Source organism: Acomys minous, assembly GCF_964271855.1.
Source record: "Acomys minous genome assembly, chromosome: 10".
Classification (NCBI taxonomy): Eukaryota; Metazoa; Chordata; class Mammalia; order Rodentia; family Muridae; genus Acomys; species Acomys minous.
The window spans coordinates 98,698,574-98,725,640 of NC_140491.1; positions in this window are offsets into that span (position 1 = coordinate 98,698,574).

The following is a 27,067-nucleotide window of genomic DNA, read 5'->3' on the forward strand; positions in this document are numbered from 1 at the left end:
GCATCTTCCCACAACATTTATGATTCTGAAGAAATTGTTCATTAAATAGTATTTTTGGAAATTATTAATGCAACAAAAATCTGTTTAAATTATCACATTTTGAAAGAACTCTTTATTCTGTCCTTAGGTTCCTTATGGCATACAAAATCTAGAAGCCATATAATAATATTCATGTACCTATAGTAAACATAAAACATTGTATTTGTTTATTGTATCCTCTCAGTTAATTTTTTATTTAATTTTTAATAAGGCTTTCTTCACCAGTAACTTTTCCTCCCACCCAGAAAACACATGGGACACTTGTTATTACATATAACATTTTTGAATGAGTCCATTACATGACTATATAGTCAGGTCTCCCAATAAAAATCAAAATTGAATAAAAAGTTCACTCTGTTGCCTGTTTGTATTCATCCTGGGCTTTCTGATTTATAGCATAAGGCACCAGAAGAGAAAGATCATTTCTATTCAGTTACTCATGACCATAAATTGTTTTTGAATGGTGCAGTCCTCCCAATTGCATGTGGTAAGGTTTTGTATGCAGATGTTCAGAGGAGTGGGAACAATAATAATAATTTAAGACCTATATAAGTACATTTGTCTTGAGAAATATTGAAGCATAAATATTGAAAGATTACTCAAATACTAACATTTAGGATTGTTACACACTCCCTAATTTGACAATGGGCTAAGGAACTCTTCTCTTTGGTTTTTTAAAAAATATTCTGTCAATATGCATATTGTATGTTTAAATGTCAAAATATTAATTTTCTTTTGAAAAGATCATGACTTCTGGTATTGAAGTGAAAAGTATAACTAAAGAAGTAGAATTGGGTATCTTGAGCAATGGAAGTTTAGGGTACAACATATTAATATTAATAGAATATTATGTGAGGGAATTATATGTCTGAAATGCATTTTTATAAATGTAACTCTAGGGAATATAGGAGGTAGAATTTTCCTACTATAGATAATAATAAAATTAGACTATACTTGTAGCTTATATTAGTGAGACATTATTACCATTATTCTATTAATATGGACAATAGATAATGAAAGCATATACCAAAGAACACGATTTTAAAATATTTTGAATGTCACCTTAATTAGGGTTTAAATGCTATGAGGAGACACCATGACCATGTCAACTCCTACAAAGGAAAACATTTAATTGGGGCTGGCTTTCGGTTTCAGAGGTTTGGTCTATCGTCGTCACCTTGGTAATAAGCATTGAGGCATGCAGGTAGACATGAAATTTGAACAGGAGCTGAGAGTTGCACATCTTGATCTGAAGTCCCCAGGAGGAGAGTATCTTCCTCACTGGACAGAGACTGAGCATAAGATCCCTCAAAGCCTACCTACCTATACAGTGACACACTTCCTCCAACAAGTGCACATGTCCTATTAGTGCCACTCCCTATGGCCAAGCATTTGAACACATGAATCTATGGGGGACATTCCTATTCAACCCACAATATTCCACTCTCTGGCCTCCATAAGCTTTAAGCTATAACATAATGAAAAATGCATTTAGTCCAACTTCAGAATTCCCCATAGTCCATCACAGTTTCAAGGATGTTTAAAAGTCCAAAGTTCAAAGTCTCCTGTGTGTCATATGCACTCATAATTGTAATACCTTACCAAATTAAAATATAAAAAGCAGATCACATATTTACAAAATGACAGGATATGCATTATCTTTCTAAAACATCATGGTGAGGAAATACTATACCAAAGCAAGTCCAAAAACCAGCTGGGTAACTCAAATTCTGCATCGTAATGCCTGATGCTCAACTCCTTTCAGCTTCATTGACTATATCACAATTCTCTCTCTTGGACTGCTTCCTCTTCCTGTTAGCAGCTTTCCGTAGAAAGTACCCCATGGCTCTGCCATCTCTAGTATCTTCAGGTCTCCAAGGCAGCTTCAAAACTTTACAGCTTGTTTCAGTGTGTGGGATCCACACATGATCTTTTCTGGGATCTTCCAAAGGGCTTTTGTCCTCCTGCCCCTGCTCTCCGAAGGTCTGATCTCCACCCTCATATCTATCTGTTTCCTCTCCAACCTTGTTAGCGCTGCTCTTCAACCACTACCTATTTCTACTCTATTTCCCTATTCTATTTCTGAGTGAGATTTGAGCATCCTCCCTTGAATCCTTCCTGTTGGTCTATCCTGTAATATAGGGCTAAAATCCACTTATACATGAGTATGTATGTACCATTCATGTCTTTCTGGGTCTGGGTTACCTCAGTCAGGATGATGTTTTCTAGTTCCATCCATTTGCTTGAAAATTTCATGATTTCTTTATTTTTGACAGCTGAGTAGTATTCTATTGTATAAATGTACCACAGTTTCTTTACCTATTCTTTGAGGGAAATCTAGGTTGTTTGCAGATTCTGACTATTGCAAATAAAGCTGCTGTGAACATAGTTGAGCAAATGTCCTTGATGTATGGCAGAGCATCTTTTGGGTATGTACCTAGGAGTGCTATAGCTGGGTTCTGAGGCAGAAATATTCCCATTTTTCTGAGAAAGTGCCAGTTTTATTTCCAAAGTAGTTGTACAAGTTTGCACTCCCACCAGCAATCAAAGAGTGTTCCCATTTCCCCACTTCCTTGCCAGCATGTGCTGTGACTTGAGATTTTGCTCTTAGCCATCCTGATAGGTATAAAATAGAATCTCAGAGTCATTTTGATTTGTGTTTTCTTGATGACTAAGCATGTTAAGCATCTTTTAAAAACATTTTTATTTATTATAATTTATTCACATTATATCCAGATTATTATCCCATCTTTCATGTCTCCTCTTTGTTATTCTCCCTCCCCGACCAGCTTACCACAGCCTATCAGGTCTCACCCTGATCGCTTGAATCCCCTTATTCTGTGTACCCTCAGGCACTCACTGCCAAGGGGAGCAAATTGGGGGCACCAGAGTTCATGTCAGTCTCTGCTGCTCCTCCCCTCCCTTGCCCCCTGCACCATGAAGAATGAGTTGTCCATTGCCTATATATGAACAGGGGGTCTAGGTTATTTGCATGCATTGTCCTTGGTCTGTGCTTCAGTTTGTGTAGATTCCCTGTGTTCCAGTTCCACCAGCCTTGATGGTCTCCCTGTGGGGCTACTGACCATTCCCAGTCTTTCCACTGCCCTATTCTTCCATACATACCTCAGCATTCCTCTCTGAGTCTGGTTGCCAGTCCTAGCACCTATCCTGGTTCCACTTCTGGCCAGAGTCTCTCAGAGGATATCTATGTTGGTCTAAGATCCACTTGAGAGTATATACCATGTGTGTCTTTCTGGGACTGGGTTGTCTCACTCATAATGATCTTTTCTAGTTCCATCCATTTGTCTGCAGATTTCAATATTTCATTGTTTTTAATAGCTAAGTAGTATTCGGTTGTCTAAATGTACCACAGCTTCTTTATCAATTCTTAGGTTGAGGTATATGAAGGTTGTTTCCAGATTCTGGCTATTACAAATTGGGCTGCTATGAACATAGTAGAGCAAATGTTCTTGTATGATGGAGCATCTTTTGGGTAATACCTAGGAGTGATATAGCTGGGTCTTGTGGTAGTACTATTGCCAGTTTTCTGAGAAAGTGCCAGATTGTTCTCCAAATTGGGTATACAAGTTTGCACTCCTGCCAGCAATGGAATAGTGTTCCCCTTTGTATACTTCTTTGCCAGCATGTATTGTGACTTGAGATTTTGATGGTAGCCATTCTGATAGGTGTAAGATGGAATCTCAGACTCATTTTGATTTGCATTTCCCTGATGATTTGGAACATTAAGCACTCTTTAAGTGGTTCCCAGCCATTTGATATGATATTTCTTTGTTGAGAATTGTCTGTGTAGTTCTGTACCCTATTTTTAAATTGTATTATACTGTTTGTTCGTGTTTAATATCTTGAGTTCTTTATATATTTTGAATATTAACCATTGGCTAGATATAGGGTTGGTGAAGAACTTTTTTATGTCTCCAGGCTGGCCTCTTTTCTGCTGACAGTGTCCTTTTCCTTAAAAAGTTTTTCAGTTTCATGAGATCTCATTTATTAATTGTTGAGCTTAGAGCCTGAGGTATTGGTGTTTAGTTTAGGAAGTTGTCTCCTGTGCCAATGAGTTCAAGATTCTTCCCCACTTTTTCTTCTAACAGAATTATTGTGTCTGGTTTTATGTTTAGGTCTTTAATCTACTTAGACTTGAGTTGTTTGCAGGCAGAAAAATATTTTCAGTTTTCTAGTTGAAGATCTAAAGTTAGTCTGCCACCATTTCTTGAAAATGCTCGTTTTTCCATTGTATGGCTTTGGCTTCCTTGTCAAAATTCAAGTGTCCATAGGTGGCTGGGTATATTTCTGGATTTTTTATTCAATTCCATTGATCGACCAGCCTATTTCTCTGCCAGTATCATGCTGTTTTTATTACTGTTATTCTATAGTCCAGCTTGAGATCAGAGATGGAGATCCCTCTAGAAGATCTTTTATTGTACAGCACTCTTTTAGCTATTCTGGAATTCTGTTTTTCCATCTGAAGTTGAGAATTGATTTTCCTATGTCTTTAAAGAATTGTGTAGGTATTTTATAGGGATTACACTGAATCTTTAGATTGCTTTTGGTAAGATGGCCATTTTACTATGTTGATCCTCCCAATCCATGAGCATTAGTGATCTTTCCATCTTTTGATAGCTTCTTCAATTTCTTTCTTCAGAGACTCGAAGCTATTTTTCCATAAAAGTCTTTAACTTGCTCAGTTAGAGTTATGGTACAGCAAGATACTTTATATTATTTGTGGCTATTGTGATATGCATAGTTTCCTTAATTTCTTTCTCTGCCCATTTATTATTTGTATACAGTAGGGCGAATGATTTTTTTAATTAATCTTGTATCTAGACACTTTGCTGAAGGATTTTATGAGCTGTAGGAGTTCTCTGGTGGAATTTTATTGGGTCATATATATACTATCATATCATCTGTGAATAGATATTGCTTGACCTCTTCCTTCCCAATTTGTATCCCCTTGATCTCCTATAGTTTATATATATATATAAACTATCACTGCATTTCAGGAATAAAACCAAGTTGGTCATGGGAGATAATCATTTTGATGTTTGTCTGTGTTCTGTTTCCAACTATTTTATTTAACCTTTCCATCAATGATGTTGGTCTATACTTTTTTCTTTTTGTGGTATCTTTACCTGGCTTGGGTTTTGAATGATTCTACTTTGTGACTTCTCCTTATGTTTTAATTGTTTTCAAATTGTTTAAAAAGAATTGGCTGGAGCTAATCCTAGAAAGATTAATAGAATTATGCTGTGAATCCTTATGTCCCTGAAGTTTTTTTAGCAGAATGATTTTTATTACCATTTTAATATCCTTATTCATTTTGTGTCTTTTTATGTTGTTGATTCCTTCCTGATTAATTTTGGTGGTTTGACTGAATATATGAATTCAATCTATTTCTCTTAGGTTTCCCAAATAAGTGGAGTATAGTTTTTAAAATATGCCATTAAAATTTATGAATATATTTGCTATCTGTTGTAATATTTTTCTGTTCATTTCATTTTTGGTTAATTTTTATCCTCTCTTTCTTTCTTTTGGTTATTTGAACCAATGTTTTGTCAATCATGTTTATTACGTTGAGGAACCAGCAGCTTTTAGATTCATTAATTTCTTTTACTCTATTTTTTTAATTGAAAATAGACATTTCTCTTGACGTAATATATACTGGTTATGGGTTCTCCAATATCTTTCTAGGTTTTCCTCTCAGAACTGTAGTATTTGGTTTTGCCCTATGCTCCTGGGCTATCTAGTTTCAGGTTGTTGGTCATCTAAGTTGGGTTAAGTACAGATTACGTCTTGTGAAGTAGGCCTTAAGTCAAATCAGATGTTAATTGGTTAATCCCACTAGCTCTGTGCCACCATTGTAGTACAATAGCTTACAGACAGAATACCATCTTAGATCAAAGGGTTCGTGGCTAGATTGGTGTTTATATTTCCCCTTTGGTAGCATTCACATTACTGTCCTGTGCCAAAGATGCTAGCATGTAGGGGTGAAGACTCTAGATAGTCACCAGCTGAATTTTTCAATGAACACTGAGTTGTGTGTGTGTTGCCTTCAGCAATGGGGTGGGGAGAATCCTATAGTCTTGGAAACAACCTGTGTTCTTGGAGGATTTCCATATATTTCCATTAACTAATAACTCACTATATATAACCCAATCCTGGTACTGGAAGTTCTGCTTGTTAATGATGGCCAGTTGGGGCTTTGCCTCCTCCATTATGTGATGAATTCACCTCAATTACCTGTATATATGTGTATATTTGAGGAAGCTTCTACTATATTAAGTTTTCATACTACCTCTCAAATAGCCCTTAAATTTGGCTGTTTCTATATGTATTCCCTCCCTATTCCCCTCCAGTTCCCTACTTGATCCTCCAACTTTAAGTTTAGCACCCATTTCACCTATCCATAACTATTCTATTTCCCTCTTGTAGCAGTATCTGTCTGGGCCCACCTTCCCACCCACTCTATAGCTACTCTATGGTTTTATGAATTGTAGTTTGTTAATCATTGATGTAACAACTAATATTCAGATATAAATGAATACACACCATATTTGATTTTCCTTATCTGTTACCTTATCAGAATCATTTTTTAATTTCTATCCACTTATTTGGTATTTTCATGATTTCATTTGCTTAACGGTTGAGAAATATTGCATTGTGTAAATGTACCACATTTTTTCTATTTATCTTCTGAGGGACATTAATATTGTTTCCAGTTTCAGCCTATCATGAATAAGGCACCATAACTATGTTTGAGCAAATGTTTTTATGGTAGCATGAAGCATACTTGGTGTATCTTCCAAAGAATGGTGTAGCTGGATCTTGTGAAAGATTAATTTTCATCATCCTGAGGAATAATTACACTGATTCCTATAGTGGCTGTACAAAATTGCACTCCCACTTTATGCCATATCCTAGCCATTCTAATTGTGTTTAAGATGAAATTTCATAGTTTTTATTTGCATTTCCTTGTCAGCTAAAGATGCTGAAGATTCCTCTAAGTCCTTTCAGCCATTTAGGAATGTGGAAGAATGTCTTGAATAGATGTAACAACTGTCAAGAAAGTGCTGTTTAGCCAATCTGGGCAGAAAGACAGGAAGTGGAAGGCAGGACTTCCTGGAGAAGGGGCAGAGCAAGGATTGATGGTTGAGAGGGGAAGATGGTTGACAGTGGATAAGGACCAGCTGGGGCAGAGAAACAGCCCAAGAATCATATTGGCAAATGATTGAAACATATGTATGATATGAGGTTTAGGGTAGTTTATGTTAGTTTACGTGTAGATTTGTATCAATTTAGATCCTGCCCGGTGTAGTGCTGGCAGCTTTAAAGTACTGTTCAGTCTCCCTGTGTCAGTTATTGGATTTGTAGGCCAAACAGATACAAATTACTGTAACATCTTTTGAGAATTATTTATTTAAATATGTACTTCATTTTTAATTAGGCTGTTTCTTTTCTTGATACCTAGTATGCAAGTTCTTTATATAGTTTGAAAATTTGCCCTCTACTGGATGTTCAGTTGGCAAATATCTTTTCCCATATTGTAAGTTTCTACATTATCTGATTGATTGTGTCATATGCCTTATAAAAATTTTTCCAGTTTCATGAGGTACAATGTATTAATTGTTTATCAGTGTTTGCTATCAGTGTTCTGTTCATAAAATTGTTTCCCTGCCAATACTATCAAGGCTATTGCCTACTTTCTCTTCTGTCAAATTTAGAGTATTTGGTTTCTTTGATTTGCTTTAACTTGAGTTTTGTGCAATGTTGTCAATACAAATCTTTTCACACATCCAGTTTGACCAGCACCATTTATTAAAGATGCCATCCTTTTCCTGTGTGTATTATTGGATTTGTTATCAATAACCATGTTTGCATATGTGGGTGGGTTTATGTCTAGGTCTTCAATGGATCAATGTTGATGAGTTGATCAGTGTATCTGTCTTTATGCCATTATCATGCAGTTCTTTTTTTTTTCTATTTTTAATTATTTAATGTGTCATTCTGTAAAATAGAAAAAACAGTAACAGATCTCTGTGATTCGTCTTGGATCACAACTTACAAACTAATATTTAAGGGAAAATAAATACATACATAATGTTCTCACACATAGAAAAAATCCATAGTGGGGTTATTATCCATCATCTGTCTCTATCATTCAAAGCTGTGTCCTTTCCCTCATTTTCTATGTTTTTGTGTGTGTGTGTTTTCATTTCCCTCCACATTTTCTAGTTATACAGTCTAGATTCACTTCCTCAGTCCTAATATTCTTTCTTCTGCTTGATCCATTTTACTTGTGAAGCTTTCTTTGAGTATTCTAGTTGAGTTAATGGGTTTTCTCATTTTCAACTTCATTTCAGTTTGAGCCCTCATCAGTGTTCATTTGTTTGTTTCATTGGGTGGTTTGGTTTTTCAACACGGGGTTGCTCTTGGTAGACTTGGCTATCCTGGACTTGCTTTCTAGACCAGTCTCGCCTCTAAATCCCACAGATCTGTTTGCCTGTGCCTCCCCTAGTGCTGGGATTACAGGAGTACACCACTACTCCCAGCTCTCTTCAGTATTCTTAACTGTATCCATCCTGTTAGGAAAGGTGTATGGTAGGGCGGAGGAACAGGTAGACTCACAAGTGAAGACTCTGGAGAAGGATGCGCATGAACTGGTTAAAAAGAGAGGTTCATCGTGGTTATGTTAGAAATAACATACTTTTAAAAATGATAAATAGAGCAATTGAATCTTTAACCAGTTTTCTTATGTTAATGAAAAATGTGACAAATAAATTAATTATTTATTAAAATTTCATGCACTTTTCATAAACTTTACCCCAAGGTAGATGCTTTTTGGTAATTTGAAGTTCCAGATGTTGAGGTGTTAAACTAATGCTAGTATAAAGTTAGGCCAAAAACAAACAAATAATTCACCTTCCAGGCATCTGTGGTACCTTTTACCCACGAGAAACAATGTTTAAACCTACTCAGCATTAGAATTTTCACACCTTGTACCATGGGCATTATTTTCCTTCTCAACTTATATGGCTTAATAAAGTAAAGAAATTAAATACTGTCTACAATTTATTTCTTATTAATCTAAAAATGTTGAGAATTTTATATATGTGAATCATATTTAGATTATTTTCATCCATCCCTTATGACATCCAATTCCTCATATCTTCTACTCATTTTCAGTTCATGACCTTTTCTTTGTTTTTGTTTTACACACACACACACACACACACACACACACACACACAGAGAGAGAGAGAGAGAGAGAGAGAGAGAGAGAGAGAGAGAGAGAGAGAGAGAGAGAGAAACACAAAAGAAAAAGAAGTCTCCATAAAAGAGAATATGGAAACTTTATTTTACAAGCTTACTTAAAACACATAGTGAATATATTGATATTACACTTTAAACACTTATAACACATAGGGTAATTATGAACCTTACCACCAAACAAACACAGACTAAGCCAAAATCCCAGTGCCGAGCATGGGAAACTTCCTTTAAGGTCATTGGTTACGAGAGTTTAAGAAACTTCCAAGATAATATGGTTATTGTCATTGACCTTGGTTGACTCTCGGAGCTATTGCTAAGCACGCTACATACTTTTCACATGGAAGATGGGGGAATCAAGCTATGACAGGTCTGAAACCTTGTGCCCAAGAACCAGGTTTCATACTATTTGAAAGTTCTACGGAAGCTTTCTATGGATAAAAGCAATCAATAGTCCTCCTTGGCTGTGAAGGTTATGAACCACTGATGATAGCCAACGAAAGTCCCCAAAGTTTGTTTTGGCGGTGACCAACTGGACTTAAGGTCCCCTCAAGAGGAAGGAGCTCATGCTGGTACTGTAAGCCTAGGCAGCTTCTTGTCACCATAGAGGTCATAGACCTAGAGGAGAAGTTACTACTGTCTGAATTTTTGAAACCAATAAAATGTCTAACTCTATTCTAGATACTTAGGCATATACCCAAAGGTAAGTATAGCTCTCACCCCTCATCAACAAACAAACAATTTTTTTTTGTAATATATGGAGACTATTACAGAGAACTCTCTGTCACTTGATACCGGTTCTGACCTTGGGTATTGAAAGGTATTCCCATTATAAAAAAAAGTGTAAGCTCTTATTGCAGAATCATTCCTATTAATCCAGCTACTTTAAAGTGCCACTGTGCTACTTCTCCATAATGAAGACCCCAAACTTAATATTTCAATGATGTAAGGGTTGTTTTTTTTCTGTCTAATCTTACGAATAGTGTAAGCTTTGTGAGAAGAAAATAAGTTGAACTTGTTCATTGGGCCACTCTAATATTTTTCTCAGTCTTCAATGCCACAGCTGAACTGATCTAAAACCAGCATGGATGTCAAATTGGAGAATACTCATGGATATTTAAAATCTAATTTAAATTCCACAGGAATGGTCTTGCCTCCTTAGCAACTGGCTGTGGAATAAAGTGAGGAGTTTATTTTCTAGTTTCACATTTTCTCTATCCCTTTGACTTGTTCTTCTTGACATAGTTTGGACACTTCAAAACAATATAAAATAAAAATAATTTACATATTTGTATACTTCTTTAAAGCTAACTCACTTCCTTTTACTAGCTAATTGCCATTGACTAAAACAGGCTTTGCCGAACTCATTGAGAAGTTGGCTTATGGTCTCCTAGACACTAATGTGTGTGTTGCTGAGTGCTGCCACTATCCACATTATATTGTTCATTCAGGCTGTTGAGTACATAGGAGCTTAAACCACATAGGCAACTTGGAAGCTAGATTCCTTTAAAAATTGTTGAATTTGTTTCCATATATTTTAAATGTATTTGTCTTAAAAGCCCAAGTCAAATTAAAGAAAGAGAAAGATTGGAAAAAATGTTTAAAAGGACAAAAAGAAAAGGTCCATCAAAGCCTCTTCAAAGAACAAATTCTATAATTGGTTTTGTAGCTTAAAAAAAATAAATGGTCATTTCTCTTATCTTTAATATTTCCATATTCCAGAAACTCTTTTGATGGACTTTTTAAATCTTTTAAAAATGGAAAAAGCTAAAACCTTTTTTAATGAATAGAACCTTTTACAGAATAGAAGACAGTCTCTGCTTTATCCTACACAGATCCTAAAGTGCTGAGGCATACAAAGAGGCTGGTAACTAGCATCTGCAGGAGAAGGCAAACTACAAAAATAACTTCTTAGACTTTGTAAAAAACGAGCTTACTGCTGAGTTTGAACACTCTAACTCATCTAGAGATCCTTTAAGTTCTGAGGAACTTGTTTGCACTTAGTCTTGTTTGTAACAATTTCAATAGTTGGGCCAATTTACCTTCTCCATCCCCTTTTTCTAAATAATGATGCTTAATCTCAGATTTGATAGATCATTTATGACACAGCTACTCCACCAACAGCATTACTGCTGCGATGCGACAGTTACTATTAAAAGTTCAGGAGACATTAAGGCCTGGGCTGTGGGTGTACTGTTCAGGAAGTTGTTTCCTGTGCCTATATGTCCCAGGCTCTTCCCCACTTTTTCCTCTAACTGAGTTAATGTCTCTGGTTTTGCTTCTGTAAGGCAGGAGACACTGTCAAGAGAACAAAGCGACAGCCTATTGATTGGGAAAAGATCTTCACCAACCCTTCATCTGACAAAGGTTTAATATCCAAAATATATAAAGAACTCAAAAAATTAAACACCACAAAACCAAACAACCCAATTGCAAAATGGGGCTTAGAACTAAACAGAGAATTCTCAACAGAGGAATATCAAATGGCTGAGAAACACTTAAAGAAATGCTCATCCTCGTTAGGCATCAGAGAAATGCAAATCAAAACGACACTGAGATTCCATCTTACACCCATCAGAATGGCTAAGATCAAAAACTCAAATGACACCACATGTTGGCGAGGATGTGGAGAGAGAGGAACACTCCTTCACTGCTGGTGGGAATGCAAACTAGTACAACCACTTTGGAAAGCTATCTGGCGTTTTCTCAGAAAAATGGGAATAGGGCTTCCTCAAGACCCAGCTATCCCACTCCTTGGAATATACCCAGAAAATGCCCTAACACACAACAGGGACATATGCTCAACCATGTTCATAGCTGCTTTATACACAATAGCCAGAACAGGGAAACAGCCTAAATGTCCCTCAGTAGAAGAATGGACTAAGAAACTATGGTACATTTACACTATGGAGTATTACTCAGCTATTAAAAACGAGGAATTCCTGAAATTTGTGGACAAATGGATTGACCTAGAAATTATCATAATGAGTGAGTTCACCCAGAAGCAAAAAGAGACAAACGGTATATACTCACTTATATCAAAACACTAGTCCCAGGGGTATGTCCCATGAAAAACCTTACTTACCAAGAAAGTGGGTCAGAGGAGAGGACATCCTATTGAGTCTTTAGGCGAGAGTAGCATGGAAGAATGGGGAAATAATAGGACCCACAGGGTCCTGGAAACCTACAAGAAGAACTTTTTGACAGGCAGATCTGGGTCCTGGGGTCCTCCACAAACTAAGGCACCAGCCAAGGAGAAATAGGCAGTAAACTTCGAACCCCTACCAAGACCTAGCCGACGAACACGATATTCTCCACTGTTGAGTGGAGAGTGAGATCTGATTCTCACGTGAACTCTGGTGCCCCTTTTCTGACCATGTCCCCTGGATGGGGAGGCCTGGTGGCACTCAGAAGAAGGATAGCAGGTTACCAAGAAGAGACTCGATAATCTTAGAGCATACATAGGGGGAAGAAGTCTCCCTCAATCACAGACATAGGGGAGGGGAGAAGGGGGGAAGTGGGAGGGAGGGAGGAATGGGAGGAAACAGGGGAAGGGCTAACAATCAAGATGTAATATGAATAAATTAATTAAAAAAATAATTAGCCCAATAAATTACAACTTTTTAAACAATGAAAAAAAAAAGTTCAGGAGAATGGTTAATGAAAAGAAACAGGACACACTCCATACCCAAATGCCACAATAGGAAGAAGCATCTGGGATCCCGAACAGCAAGAAGGAGTGACACAAACTGTAGCTGACTGTGCATGTTTTGGAATAGTTGCACCCACCCTCCAGTGCTAAAATAAGAGACTAGCCAAGAGGCCCAATAGGGCTTCAAAAGTCGAAAACAAGGAGGCTGACTTGGTAGAAGTATCTCTGAGAAATCACATGTCATACTATCAAAAGTGATTTTTTGGAAACTTGAGAAGATGATATAATCTTTTGTGTTTTGGTGAAATGTTCTGTAGATATCTGTTAGGTCCATTTGAGTGCCTAAATATCCCTCAACAACAACAACAACAACAAAACAGACACAGAAAATGTGGTACATTTACCCAATGGAGTATTACTCAGCCATTAGAAATAGTGACACAATGAAAATTGCATGCAAATGGATAGAACTAGAAACTATCATCCTGAGAGATGTAACCCAGAATGAGAAAGAAAAGACCCTCAGCCAAACATTAGGTGGAGATTGGGGAATGCTGTGGAAGAGGAGAGGAAAGACTGAAGGAACCAGAGGGGTCAAGGGTACCAAGAGATAACCTACAGAATTAACTAATATTAGCCCACAGCAGTTCACAGGGACTGAACCACCATGGGATAAACCTAGGTGTGCAGCTTGGTCTTCACTTGGGACTCCTATAGCTGGAACAGTGGACATCTCTGAGTACATTGCCTGCCTTTGTTTTCCTTTGCCCTAACAATACTGTCTTGTCTAGCCTCAGAAGAAGAAGGTGTACCAATCTTAAGGCAACTTGATATGCCAAAACTGTTTGATATCCATGGAAGGCTTCTCCTTTTCTGAGGAAAAGCAAAGGGGTGGGGGAGCTGGAGAGGAGATAAGAGGGGAGGACTTGGAGGAGAGGTGGGAGGGGAAGCTGCGGTCAAGATGTAAAGTAAATAAATAATGTAATCAATAAAAATAATAAAATAAAATAATGCCCCCCAAAACAATAAAATCACAACAAACAGTAACTACAGGATAAACATTCAAAATTTGCTCATGAACTAGCTTTAGTTAACTATCACAAGATATTATAAAATATCTAGTATAATATATACACTCACTTTTTAATAGCTTGAAATAGTGTGGGGAGTATTTTTGGTATAGAAAGCTATAAGTTCCTCTGAACACCAGTGTTCAACTCTTTCTGCTTGCTGACATCAGAAGTAATGCAACCAGACACCCTATGCTATTGCCAATTTAATTTTCCACCACAATAGACAGTACCTTCTCTTCTTAAGATGGCTTTCACATATGTTTTTGCAGTCTGTGATAAAATAAACAAATTCTGTATAAATTAGTCCAAATTGAAGGGAGATCAAAAAATTAAATAAAATGATATCAGGTCACACACAAACTGCCATAAAAACAGAAGAGAGTGGGACATGAAAGGGGTTTAGCAAGAGAAGGAGGTAGACAAGAGATGGTAACTGAGTGAATAAAAAAATAAATAAGTAATATTCTAAAAAGCCAAGAGTGGATTGAACGTTGTCATTCTGGTAAGGAGAAATAATGAGGAGCAAGAAGAAAGGGTTAATAAATAATACTAATAAATAAATAATAAGTTTTTCTACTGTGAAATATTGAGAAACAAGAAAGAAGGAGAGGTTAAAGAGTCATTCTTGGGCCAGGGTACCACAGAGGAAACAGGGTCGGTCAGAAACCTTGAGCAGTCTTGCAGTACTGTGCAAGTACATGTCGGTATACTGCAAGCAATGTCTAGCTCAGCTCACAACATCTTACCTTAGTTGTTTAAACTTTAATGGCAATACAAATATCTTATATACATTTCTGGAGTCATGGATGTATAGGTCTTGGGTGGGTCATGCATATCATGATTCATATAACTTCCACATGATGTTAAGGGTGACCATTGTCTGAATTGAAATGTTTTCGACAGACACTGCTTTACTGAACTAGTCCTTAGGAGTTCTTACTAGGTGAGAGACAGGTCCCATCATCATACTTCCCCTACCTAAATTCATAAGCTAAATGGTATTACAGAAACCCACAATCATACATATTTTCACTTTAATATCTTAGCAGTATTTATACCCATTAAATTTTGATCACATATAGCTGCTACAACTGTAGTCAACAGAGTTTCATCCAAATATGGAAACAGAGTGCCATATGTGAAATTGTTATATTAATTTTCATTCCTTTAACAGAAGAAAACCATATTTCATAAGGCTCCTGACAGATTTTTTCCATAAACCTCATTTCTCTAACTGGGGAGATTGAACTACTAAGACACCTTCCTGACAGAAGAAATATAGAAATCATGCAATCAGCAGTGAACAAAGACAGGGAGGCTAGGAGTAGCCCAAAGGTAACTAGTAAACAAATCATCCGTGACAATTTTTCATATGATTATGGATGGATGGAGTAGAAGATCTATTCCTAAAAATAGAAAAAAAAGAAGGGTAAAGGGCAATATTATCTAGCTGATTCTAATGTAGTTTCATTGGATGCACTAGCATAGCCCCAGCTACTTAAAGCCTGAGGCAATAGGATTAGCTGATCCCATGTGACAGGAACCAACTAACAAACATACATAACAAGACACTTCTTCAAATCTAAATTTACTAGTATGTTTTTCATATGTGGAAAAATGACCTACTGTCATCTAAAATTAGGTAGATGATTGATTGTGGATTACCTATTTCAATTCCTAATTTTAATAGATTGAAAACAGATCTAGTCAGGATACATTGAATTTTCTTGGACTTGAGATAATCTCTTTCCCTTTGTCTATATGCCTTACTAGCTGGTCCATATGATTCAGCTCTACATTACAAGTAGAAGCTATATAGTACCATCTTTGTTCAAAAAACACATCCTAAAACTTGAAATCTAAGACGCACATTTGTTAAAAGAATAGGACAGATGGCGAGAACAAATTAATTGCTTCTCAGGTGATCTGACATGTTAAGGTATTTTTAAAGAAAAATATGTAATGATTTAAATGCTTTAAATATTCTTCTTAGTGTTATACTTTTTAATGTTTTATCAGAAAAAGGAAACTTCAAGGAAATTCATTGTATACATTATCAACATCTTCCAGAGAAAATACAAAGAGAAGAACAGTAAAAAATGGGGAGAGGGGTAAAATATAGCAAATTCCTACTCTTCCATAAACGGTTCATTTAATATTTTTAAAACTAATTCTTTGAGAGAATGTGAAAACCTTCTATCATCTAAGAAGATACATACGTGAGTAGAGAAGTTCAGAGCAAAGGCGTGCACTCCAAGAGGTAGAAGCAACATGCTGATATTTTCTTAGACTTTCACATTAAAGAATCTTCTGTATCTAGTGATATCCTAAGGGATTGACATGTAAAACTTACATAAAAAAAAGAACACACACACACACACACACACATATATATATATATGTATTTATGCTGATTTTTAAAATTTTCCAACAATTGAAAAAATAATGACTGTAATACAGGCTTGCTTTCCAGGTTCACTGAAGTAGAAATGTAAAATCTAGTTGATTTACGTAAAATCTAGACTCATATATATGAACTTGATCCTCAAAAATTGTTCCTAATTTTATTTAGTTTGTGTGAGAAGTACACACATGTGTGTGGATGCTAACATGAAGTGGCAAAAGGACAACTTTTGGGAGCTCTCCTTTCACCTTATGGCGCCAGGGATCACATGTATGTCACCATGCTTGACAGCATCTTTACCCACTGATGCATGTTATTTACTCTTAACTCTATTTTTTGGGAGACCTGGTGGCACTCAGAGGAAGGATAGCAGGCTACTAAGAAGAGACTTGATACCCTATGAGCATATAAAGGGGGAGGAAGTCCCCTTCAGGAACAGTCATAGGGGAAGGGAGTAAGGGGAAAATGGGAGGGAGGGAGGAACGGGAGGGTACAAGGGATGGGATAACCATTAAGTTGTAATATGAAAAAATTAACAAAATAAAAAGAAGGAAAAAAAACTCTATTTTTTTAGAGAGAATATCTTATTGAAAAAAGTAGCAGTTGATCCTTCCCTATGAAGACACCATAGAACACATGGTAAAGACACATGTTACTTACCAGGGTATTGTAAGATCATGGCATACTGCAGAGTCATCTAGTTTACAATGTAAGAGCAGTCAAAGTTAACTTTAGTTTTACAAAGTTTATTTCTAGGTAATGCTACCTCCATAGTGCAGAGTATGGTGTGAGACATTTACAAAACTGCTCAAATAAAAATTATCTTTGGAATTCTTCTAGGGTTGCAGAAACAAGGAACTGAGCGCATGTCAAATCCTTCCCTTATATCTCTAACTTACCATGCCAAATGTTCTGGTCCCTGTCAATCTACCTTCCATTTGTCATTCCCCTTCCCCTATGTTTTCTCATTTATCTGGTACAATTATGTAAGTAATAATAAATGCTAAAGGGTTGGCTCTCTGAGACCTATGAATATAACATGAAACTCTACCAAAATCAGATGAACAAATTTACAGCATGCATGAAAAAGGCAACACTATAGTTCTTAAATCATTTGTGCCATTTAGAATATTATTGACAATTTCCTAGTTTCCTAGAAAAACAATGGTGCACATATTTTGCCGTGCACCAGTATATTCCTCTACTCCATTGCTTTCACTGTTTCCTGACTCTGGCACCTATAGCAGAATTTTTGTATTTTGAAACATTTGATAATTTTTGTGCTTTTGAGGGCCTTGACTACTATTTCATCTAGCACTGATACCATTCCTAAACATGTTCAGTTATCCAATCTTTACTAGTCTAAATTCAGAGATTAAAATATTTTCACATCATCTTTAACAAGTCATTCAAGACCCTTTTTAAAATACCCAAATTTGCTTCTATGTTATTTGAAGAAATTTGTGCATTGGCTAGGATTCAGGTTAATGATCTATGTTTTTGTTTCACATTACTATGTTAAATACTTGGAATACTTGCGTTATAAAGAGAAGGCACCATTTGGGTTCCCATTTTTTGAATGGATGCACCGCTTTAGGCATGTAGTGAAAATATTGGATGAGTCTCCTGAAAGAATAATACAGCTTTCGGCTCATGGCCAGAAATTGAAAGGGAGGTGAATGAAATGAGGCATTACAGCTTCCTCAGGGCATACCCCTAAACCTTGCACACTTCACACTGGATCCCACCTCTTAAGGGGTCCATCAATTCCAAGTACTGCCATACTGTGATCAAGTCCTTAATAAATGGGTCTTTAGAGAACCTCTGAGAGCCAAACTATCGCACTAAATAACTGTGTGCTAGTTTTTATTGATGCTGTTATTGCTTGATGGTACTTCTTCCAAGAAAAGGATCTGAGCTGACTGAAGTATGTAATAGTCTCAGCTCATAGTTCATTCACTTAATGACTTATTGTTTCCCTTTGCAAAATGCCCAATTGATACATTGACACATTAATTAGAAGACTAATAAACCTTCCCAGGTTTTGAAAAGCTATATAATTTAGCTGTATTATCTCAGTGAATCCAAAAAAAGCAAAGTAGTTTGAAGTGAGTAAAGTTATTTCAATGTTGGCTAAATTTTGAGTTTATTAAAAACTAGTGTGTCTTTCTTTACAGGAATATGAATTTGACAACCTGAGTCTCTTTTAAGTCAAAGTCTGTATCCTAAATTCTATTTGAGTGGTTACTCAACACCCATGTGCTTGGCACGCACAGCATTCACATATTAAATATTTGAGAAACTATAAGATTTGTACAAATGGGGAAAGGCACTATATATTTTGAAGTATGGAAAATTAAAGAAATATCCAAATGTGTCTGTATTTATTAACATTTATTGCATGTATAACCAACATTTAAAAGTAAATTCTTCTCATTATAAGCCAGGTGCTTAGGATTATAATTGCTTTATGATTTTTCTATTCCTTTAAGAGAATAATCTAAATATTCAGTTAAAACAGGAGGAGAAAACATAATAATGAAGAAACTGGAAGTCAGTAAGCTAAATTGTCTTTAAAAATAATATGTTACATAATCCATACAGAGGCCTTTATCAAAGGCAAAGGAACCACTCAAGGATTACATTAAGTAATAGGGTTAAGAAGAATAAAGATTTGAAAAAATTGACTATCTCCTAATAACCGTAAGTACATGAGTTTCTAAAATGCCATACATAATATCCCTGAAATTATGTTGCATAATGTTATGCTACCATTAACACATTATAGCTATATCATTTGGAAGGCTATTTTTTTGTGTAAAACCACTTAACTACATAAAAATGAAAGTTATGATTATTGTAACTACTTTCACTTTTCATCTTGAGAAGTTCAGGATCACATCCTTTGTATGCAGTTATTTTATGGTACTGTGTATTTTTATGGAGTGGTCAGAAAGTGTTCTATGTAATAATTATCTTAAAGTTTCCAAATACGTAAATCATTAGATCTTTTCACATATCATCACTATGAGAAGTCATTTATCATACACTTATTATCTAACAGAATTTGTATAAAATTTGAAAAGGAAACTGTACATTATAATGCAAAGTTAAGCAATAATATATATATTCCATCCACCCACTATAATCATCTAATATAGTTAATTCCAGTTTTCTAAGATCTGGCTATTCTTTAAAATATTTATGTTCACATATACCTTAAGTCCCCCTCAGGAACAGTCATAGGGGAGGGGAATAAGGGGAAAATGGGAGGGAGGGAAGAATGGGAGGATACAAGGGATGGGATAACCATTGAGATGTAACAAGAATAAATTAATAAAAAAATTTTTTAAAAAGATTAACTTATATAAAAAAGTTATGTCTTTCCAACTGACCTGTAATATATATTCAGTTTCTGCATCTGTGATTATGATACTAACTAATGAAGTTGTCTATTTTATCTATCGGGAAAAAAAAAGTAAAAATAAAAAAATAAATAAATTACTTTATTGAGTGAATTTATTTGATAGAAGAATATCTACATAGATCCTTTTAATTTATTAATTTTAATTAATCTGTATATTTACTGATTTTGGCGGACAAACTTTCTCTGTGTAGTCTTTCTGGTCTTGAAACTTACTTCGTGGATCAGGTTGCCCTTGAACTCAGAACATCTGCCTCTGCTTTCTTGAGTGCTTAGATTAAAAGCATGTATCATCACTGCCCAGCACCATTCGATTCTCTTTTAATTTTATTAATTTTTTAATTAATTTATTTATTCAATTTACATTCTGATCATTGTCCCCTCCCTCTTCTCCTCCTAGTTCCATCCTCCCTCCCTCTTCCCCTTTCCTGTCTCTCCTGTTCCTCAGAGAAAAGAAGCACCCTACCCCTACCCCAGCTCACCAAATGGAATCAGGACTGAACATATCCTCTTAACCACCGTGGCAAAGTGATCAAAAAGCCACAGACCCCATGTCAGAGACAGCCCCTGCTTCCCTTACTAGGCCCACAACATGAAGTCTGAGATGCCCATTGAATACATCTGTGTAGGGGGCCTAGGTGTGGTGTCTGTGCATGGTCTTCAGTTGGTGCTTCATTCTCCAAAAGCCGCTCAGGAACTCTGGCTATTTGGGTTTGTTTGTCTTCTTGTACAGCTGTTGTCCCCTCCAGGTCCTTCTATCCTTCCTCTCATTTTTCCACAAGACTCCCCAGTCTTTGCCCAATATTTGGCTGTGAGTCTCAGTAGTATCTGTTGTGATCCGCTGTTTGGTAGAGCGTCTCCTCTATGCTGTGCTAGGGTCCTGTCTGCAAGCATAGCATAATACAATTAATAGTGGCAGGGGATGGCTCTCCTATGGAACTCCTACAGCTGATAAACACCTTCAGCAAAGTAGCTGGATACAAAGTCACCTAAAAAAAAATCATTAGTCTTCCTGTATACAAATGACAAATGGGCTAATAAAACAATTAGGGAAACTACACCTTTCCTAATAGCCACAAATAATATAAACTATCCTGATTTAACTCTAGCCAAGAGAGTCAAAGACCTGTATGACAAGAACTTCAAGTCTCCGAAGAAAGGAATTGAAGAACAAATCTGAGGAGAGATGTCCCTGCACATAGATGAGTAGGATAAGCAGAGTAAAAATTGCTATCTTACCAGAAACAATCTACAGATTCAATGCAGTTCCCATCAAAGTACCAACACAATTCTTTACAGACCTTGAAAGAACAATTCTCAACTTTACATGGAAAAACAAAAATCATAGAGTGGCTAGAACAATCCTGCACAATAAAAGCACTTCCGTAGGTATCTCCCTGACTTCAAGCTACACTACAGAGCAATAGTAACAAAAACATCGTGGTACTGGCATATGAATAGACTAGTTGATAAGTGGAATTGAATAGGAGACCAAGAAATAAATTCACACACCTACAGACACTTGATTTTTGACAAAGAAGCCAAATCCATATAATGGAAAAAAAGACAGTGTCTTCAACAAATTGTCTAACAGGATGACTACATATAGAAAAATGCAAATAGATCCATATTTATCACACTGCACAAAACTCAACTCCAAGAAGATCAAAGACCTCGAATAAACCAGATACACTAAGTCCATTAGAAGATAAAATACAGAAGCACCTTTACCTCTTTAGATTCTTTTTATTGAGATTTTCTTAACCATGAGTGACAGAAAGAAGGGAAAGAATTAGAGGTTTTGAATCAGAATCAAATTTTATAAGCAAATGATCCAAATCTATAGGGAATGTAGTATTGTCTTCTCTATGTTTAGGTATGAAAATACTTCTGTTTCACATCAAAACTACAAGTAATAAGACAGATTTATTTATCACCACGTAGCAGGTCCTCAAACAGTTAATTTTACATGAGCATTTATTAGCCATCAGTCATAACTTTAGATATGGCAATTAAAATGATGTCTAAGATACTACCTTTATTCATAAGGATATTATCATATTGTGACAATAGAGGAAGGATATGTTTATGAAATCTTCCTACGGTATAGAAACTATCTAAATGCATTGTAAAGATGCATGAAATTTACAATGAATAAAAATACTTTTAAAAAGAAAAATTTTTTATATTTTTGGTTGTGAGTCTAGTCTTTAATGGCTGAGCCATCTCTCCAGGATCGATTTGAGGAAGGCTTCCAATGCCAATGGGTCCAGCATTTCAGACTGTCCCACACAGGACTTCTGTTAAGCCTGGAGTATCTCCACATCTAGAAACTGAACCACAAGTGTTATTCCTAGCTTGTTTACCCATTTTCTCAAATTGTATTTGGGCCCCTACAAAAGTAATATTTGTCCCAAATCATCTGGAAGAAATCTGAAGAGAATGACCCCCCATTTCCCTTAAGGGATGTTGTGTAGGTTTTTGGTTGCCCTCTTGGGGTATAGGTGTTTATTTTCACTGGGAGTTGGTTATAAGTTACTATAGGTCTTATACAGAAAAAAAAAAACCACAAGGTTGGATTTAGGGATGTCTCTCATTTCCTTTACCTTTCTTTCACAGTATTGGAGATAGGGGTTGGAAAGAGAGAAGCAGAATATAGAAATAGGTAGAGATGACAGAAGAAAAAGTAGATTATTGAATCTACTACTCAACTTAAGAATTTAATTGTTACTCACAAGGTTATTTTTAATTAATTGGTATAGAATTTTGTATATTGATTCAAAATAAGTTTATCTTTGATACATTGTTATAGAATTCAAATTTAATATTATTCTTCACATACATGATATATAATATATGCATATATTATATATACATGTATATATATAATCTAATATTAGGTATTGTACTTGTACAATTTAATTATAATGCAAACAATTCCAACATGTTGAAAGAGCTATTGCAGACTGTTTAGGATAATTAAGTAATGCAAGTTAACTATTAGTGGATCAGATCATGGTCATGTATTAAGTAGTCTATTTTTATATCAGGAATATACATCCTAGATTTAATAGATAGATAAAATCCTATAGATAGATAAGGTAAAATAGTTAGGTAAAGTCTTCAAAAACCTCAGGAACCTACAGAATATGACATTTAATGATGTTTTTGTTATTTTAAAGATTATTTGACAGTAAGACAGGTTAACTCTTGCCAACACCCAGCCTATCTCAAACAAGATAATGAGCATTGAAGAATCTCCTTATGGAGATGGCTTCAAATGCGGCAAACAAGCCACTGGGCAAAATGTCCTTGTTTCAGCCACAGACACAATTCTGTGTAAGCTTGGATATAGGTAGGGTTGATGGCCAAACTCTGCCACGACAGGGTAAGCAAATCCTCAATAGTTCCTGGCTCACAAATACATTTGTCAGATATGCTGGGCCAGAAGGCTTAAGATGATGCTTCAACATTATGGAGAGTTTTGGGTGACTGTTCAGGCAGCGAACTGTCTCTGTCATCTTTTCATTTTGGAAGCTGCTAACCTGCACTTCCTGTATACTCAGGTAATTAATTTTGTTCCTTCTCAATTCTCTGACAGGGTTGAAGACCAGATAGTTTAGTTTTATAATTAAGCTTAGTTGTTTAGGAGTTAAGATATTTTTAGGTCTAGATAGAAGTTTTTAGGTTGATAGAGATGAGATATGATAGATATTTATTGACATTCAGAGTTTTAGACTCACCAAGATAAGAAAGACATTTTCTCCAAGATTGCCAAATACAAATAGGCAAAACACTATGAATGTAACACTTATATAATTCCTAATTATTTTGTGTTCCTTTTTGTTGCATGGAGCTTATTGTATATATGTGTAATAATATAAATGTATATGCAAAATTTTAAAAAAACAAAAATTATATGTAGTGGTTACATATAAAATCTGTAGAAGTGGAATACAGAAAAATAAACCATAATCACAACTCAGTTGCATAAAGAAAACCTACATTCTCTTGTAATTTCCAATTCAAGTCTCAATCAGCAAGACTTCAAATGTTTTTTGTGCTGACTTCTTTTAGATACAAAATTTATTGATGATGCATATATTTGTGATGTTAAATTATTCCAGATGGCCGGGTGCACTTGCTGTCATGTTCAAGGTTATATTATTTATTTGTTAAAATACTAACTACTTTGTGAATCTTTATACCTGTTTTCATTGTATTTTTTCCCTGGATTTATTGTTCAGAGTCATCCTTCTCTATTCCTGTCTTATGTATTATTTCATTCATATTTTTGTGTGATTTGGGTCACATATAACGTGCTTCTCCTTTTTCATTATCTATTTTCTCTTTGTAAAAATCATTTCTGATTTTTACTTTGCCTTAAAAAAAAGTTGGCAACATGTCCCAATTATTATCAGCTGCAAATTTAATTAACATGCTGTTTATTTTTTCTTCCAGATAATTAATAAAGTTGTTAGAGAAAACTTGGATGCACACCAAGCACCCCACCAAACAGCTCCCCTAAGTCGAATGCTCTGCTGTTTATAATTACCTCTCTCTTATGGTCCTTAAGCAAATTGTCAGTGCTCATTCCAGAGCCAATTTGAATTAATTTGGAGGGAACTGCTTTAAGAAACACACCAACTGTTCCACAGTCCCTCCTTAGAGCTTGGATCCTGTAAAATATGTATACTTTATTACTCATGTCAAAGTGGTATTAGTGAAATTGAACATTTAAGCATGAAGAGAGCAGAGTCGGGAAGTTCTCAATGAGAGAGCATGGTCTCAATAAACACGGAGGACAAAGCTCTAATTGTATTATTTATGAGTTAAGTGAGAACATGAAAGAGGCACTCACATTTCACCTTTTGTGCCACCTACTTCCCATTTCACTTAACTTAATGAAATTACTAGCTTGTTTGAACTTTTATTAATCATTTTGGCATATGTTAAATGGTAATATATTAAAAATTACGTGAAATTTTGCCAGAATTAAAGAATGATTTCAGAATAGTTTTAAATATATATCAGTTGAAACTTTTACAAAGGTACATTTTACCACAAACCTAAAACTCATCATTATTTAATAGGGAAATATATTAAATTTTATATACTTAGGCTTTGTATTAACTTAATAAGTAAATATATTATTATTGAAATTGTTAGTATATTTGAATCCATAGAAAAGAATTTTAAGCTGTAGTTCACACAAAATAATATATAGTTGAATCCCTCATTTTATTGGCTGTATAAAGGTACTATAAAATGGTGGCTGCCCGTGTTGAAGAAGTAGGATCTTCCATAGATCTACTTTCTTTGAATCAACAGTTCATGGATTTATTTGTTTTTGGAGATTTAAAGTCATTTCCTTTAAGAACATGTTCAATGAAGCTGCCATTCTTGGGCATAGGCTTTATGGATTAAATAATTGACTGACATTTTTTTCATAGAAGACAAAACATTTATCCCATCAAGAAGATAGCAATGTAAAGCAACAGCATTAATATAGTTTGAGAGTTACAGCACAACGAGCCTAGAGTCTGTGGAATTAATGTTTGTCTGCTCAATTACTGGAAATATACAGTCATGTCAATGCTTATTTGTCCAAGTTGTATTCAAACTAAGGATATATATTAATTAAGTAAAAGCTTCAGGAGCTCAAAAAACGGGGCCTGTAAAAATTATAACACCAGGGAGCTTCTTCTGTCTAATTTTAATATATTGGACGATGTTCTAATTAAGATTCTGTTATAACTTACTAACTGCTGATGATGGTTACATAAGTATTGATAATAGGCAGAAATGCTACTGAAGGAAGTGACAAGTCATATGCTGACAAAAGTATAATCATATTCACCTGAAAAACAAAAACAAAACTGCCAACTATGCTTAAGATTGAGTCCATTTAAGTAATACTTTTATTTCTTATTTATTTTTTTTAAATTGATTTGCTTTACATCCCAATTATGGCCCCTCCCTCATTTCCTCCGGGTCCCACCCTCCCATCCTCCTCCCATTCCTGTGCCCTCGTCCTCCAAGAGGGGGATCCCTTCTCCCCTATCAACTGATGCCTGCCTATCAAGTGTCATAAGGACTGCCGGCATCCTCTTCCTCTGTGGCATGGTAAGATGCCCCACAGGGAGAAGTGATCAAAGTGTAGGCAACAGAGTCCATGGCAGGGATAGTCTCTGCTCCCCTTAATAGAGGACCCATATGGAGATTGATCTGCCTATTGGCTACACCTGAGTGGGGGGGCCTAGGTCCTCTCCATGCATGATCCTTGTTTGGTATATCCATCTTTTCTGGCCTCCTTGGGTCCAGACTAATAGGCTAATTTTGTTTCTTTTTTTTCTTATTATTTAGGCTGTTATACAAATATAGACAGGAATCTTGGTGAGGGTCACACAATAAAACATCTTAGAGAAATCAGGGCTATGAAAGAGATACAGAATGGACAGCTCTGCCTTGTCACTGATGTTAGTGGGATTGCTTTAAGTTTCTCTCCATTTAGTTTCACGTTCACTGTAGGCTTGCTGGTTGTGGTGGCACAGTACTCCTATTGTGGAAAATTCTGACCTGCCAAAGTGAGTGGTTGAGAATAAATGCTGAAGAGCAAGTGCTGTAAACCAGTATAAGTCAGAGTGAACACCGTGATAAAGGGTTGAGTGTGAAGTGCCAGGAGGGACATTAATCTGTACTAATGGAAAGACCTAGAAATATAAACCATGTAGATTCTTCCTTTTGAAAATATACATTTTTTTCTGAAACAAAGAATAGACTCAGCCACGTGCTCATGCCTGTAATCCCCACATTTGGGGAGGCAGAGGCAAGTGGATCCCTGTGAGTTCAAGGCCAGCCTGGTCTAAAAATCCAGGAGAACCAAGGCTACACAAAAGAAGCACTGTGTCAACCCCCCACCTCCCCAGCAGCCATTAATTCTCTGTAACTCTTCAACTAGGAAATGGGTCTTGTGAGATTTCCTGAGACTGTGTCACCTTGTCAACTGTTGTCATCGTGATGGTCTCATTTATGTGGCCATATTGTTGAGATTTGTCATATATAGAGGACACCATCTGACAGTAAATCTCCGATCTTTCTGTGTCCTCTTCCGTGATTGATCCCTGGGGTGTAGATGTAGGATTGTGTTGAAGATGCATCAGTTGGGGGTAGGAACCCCATGGTCACTTGTT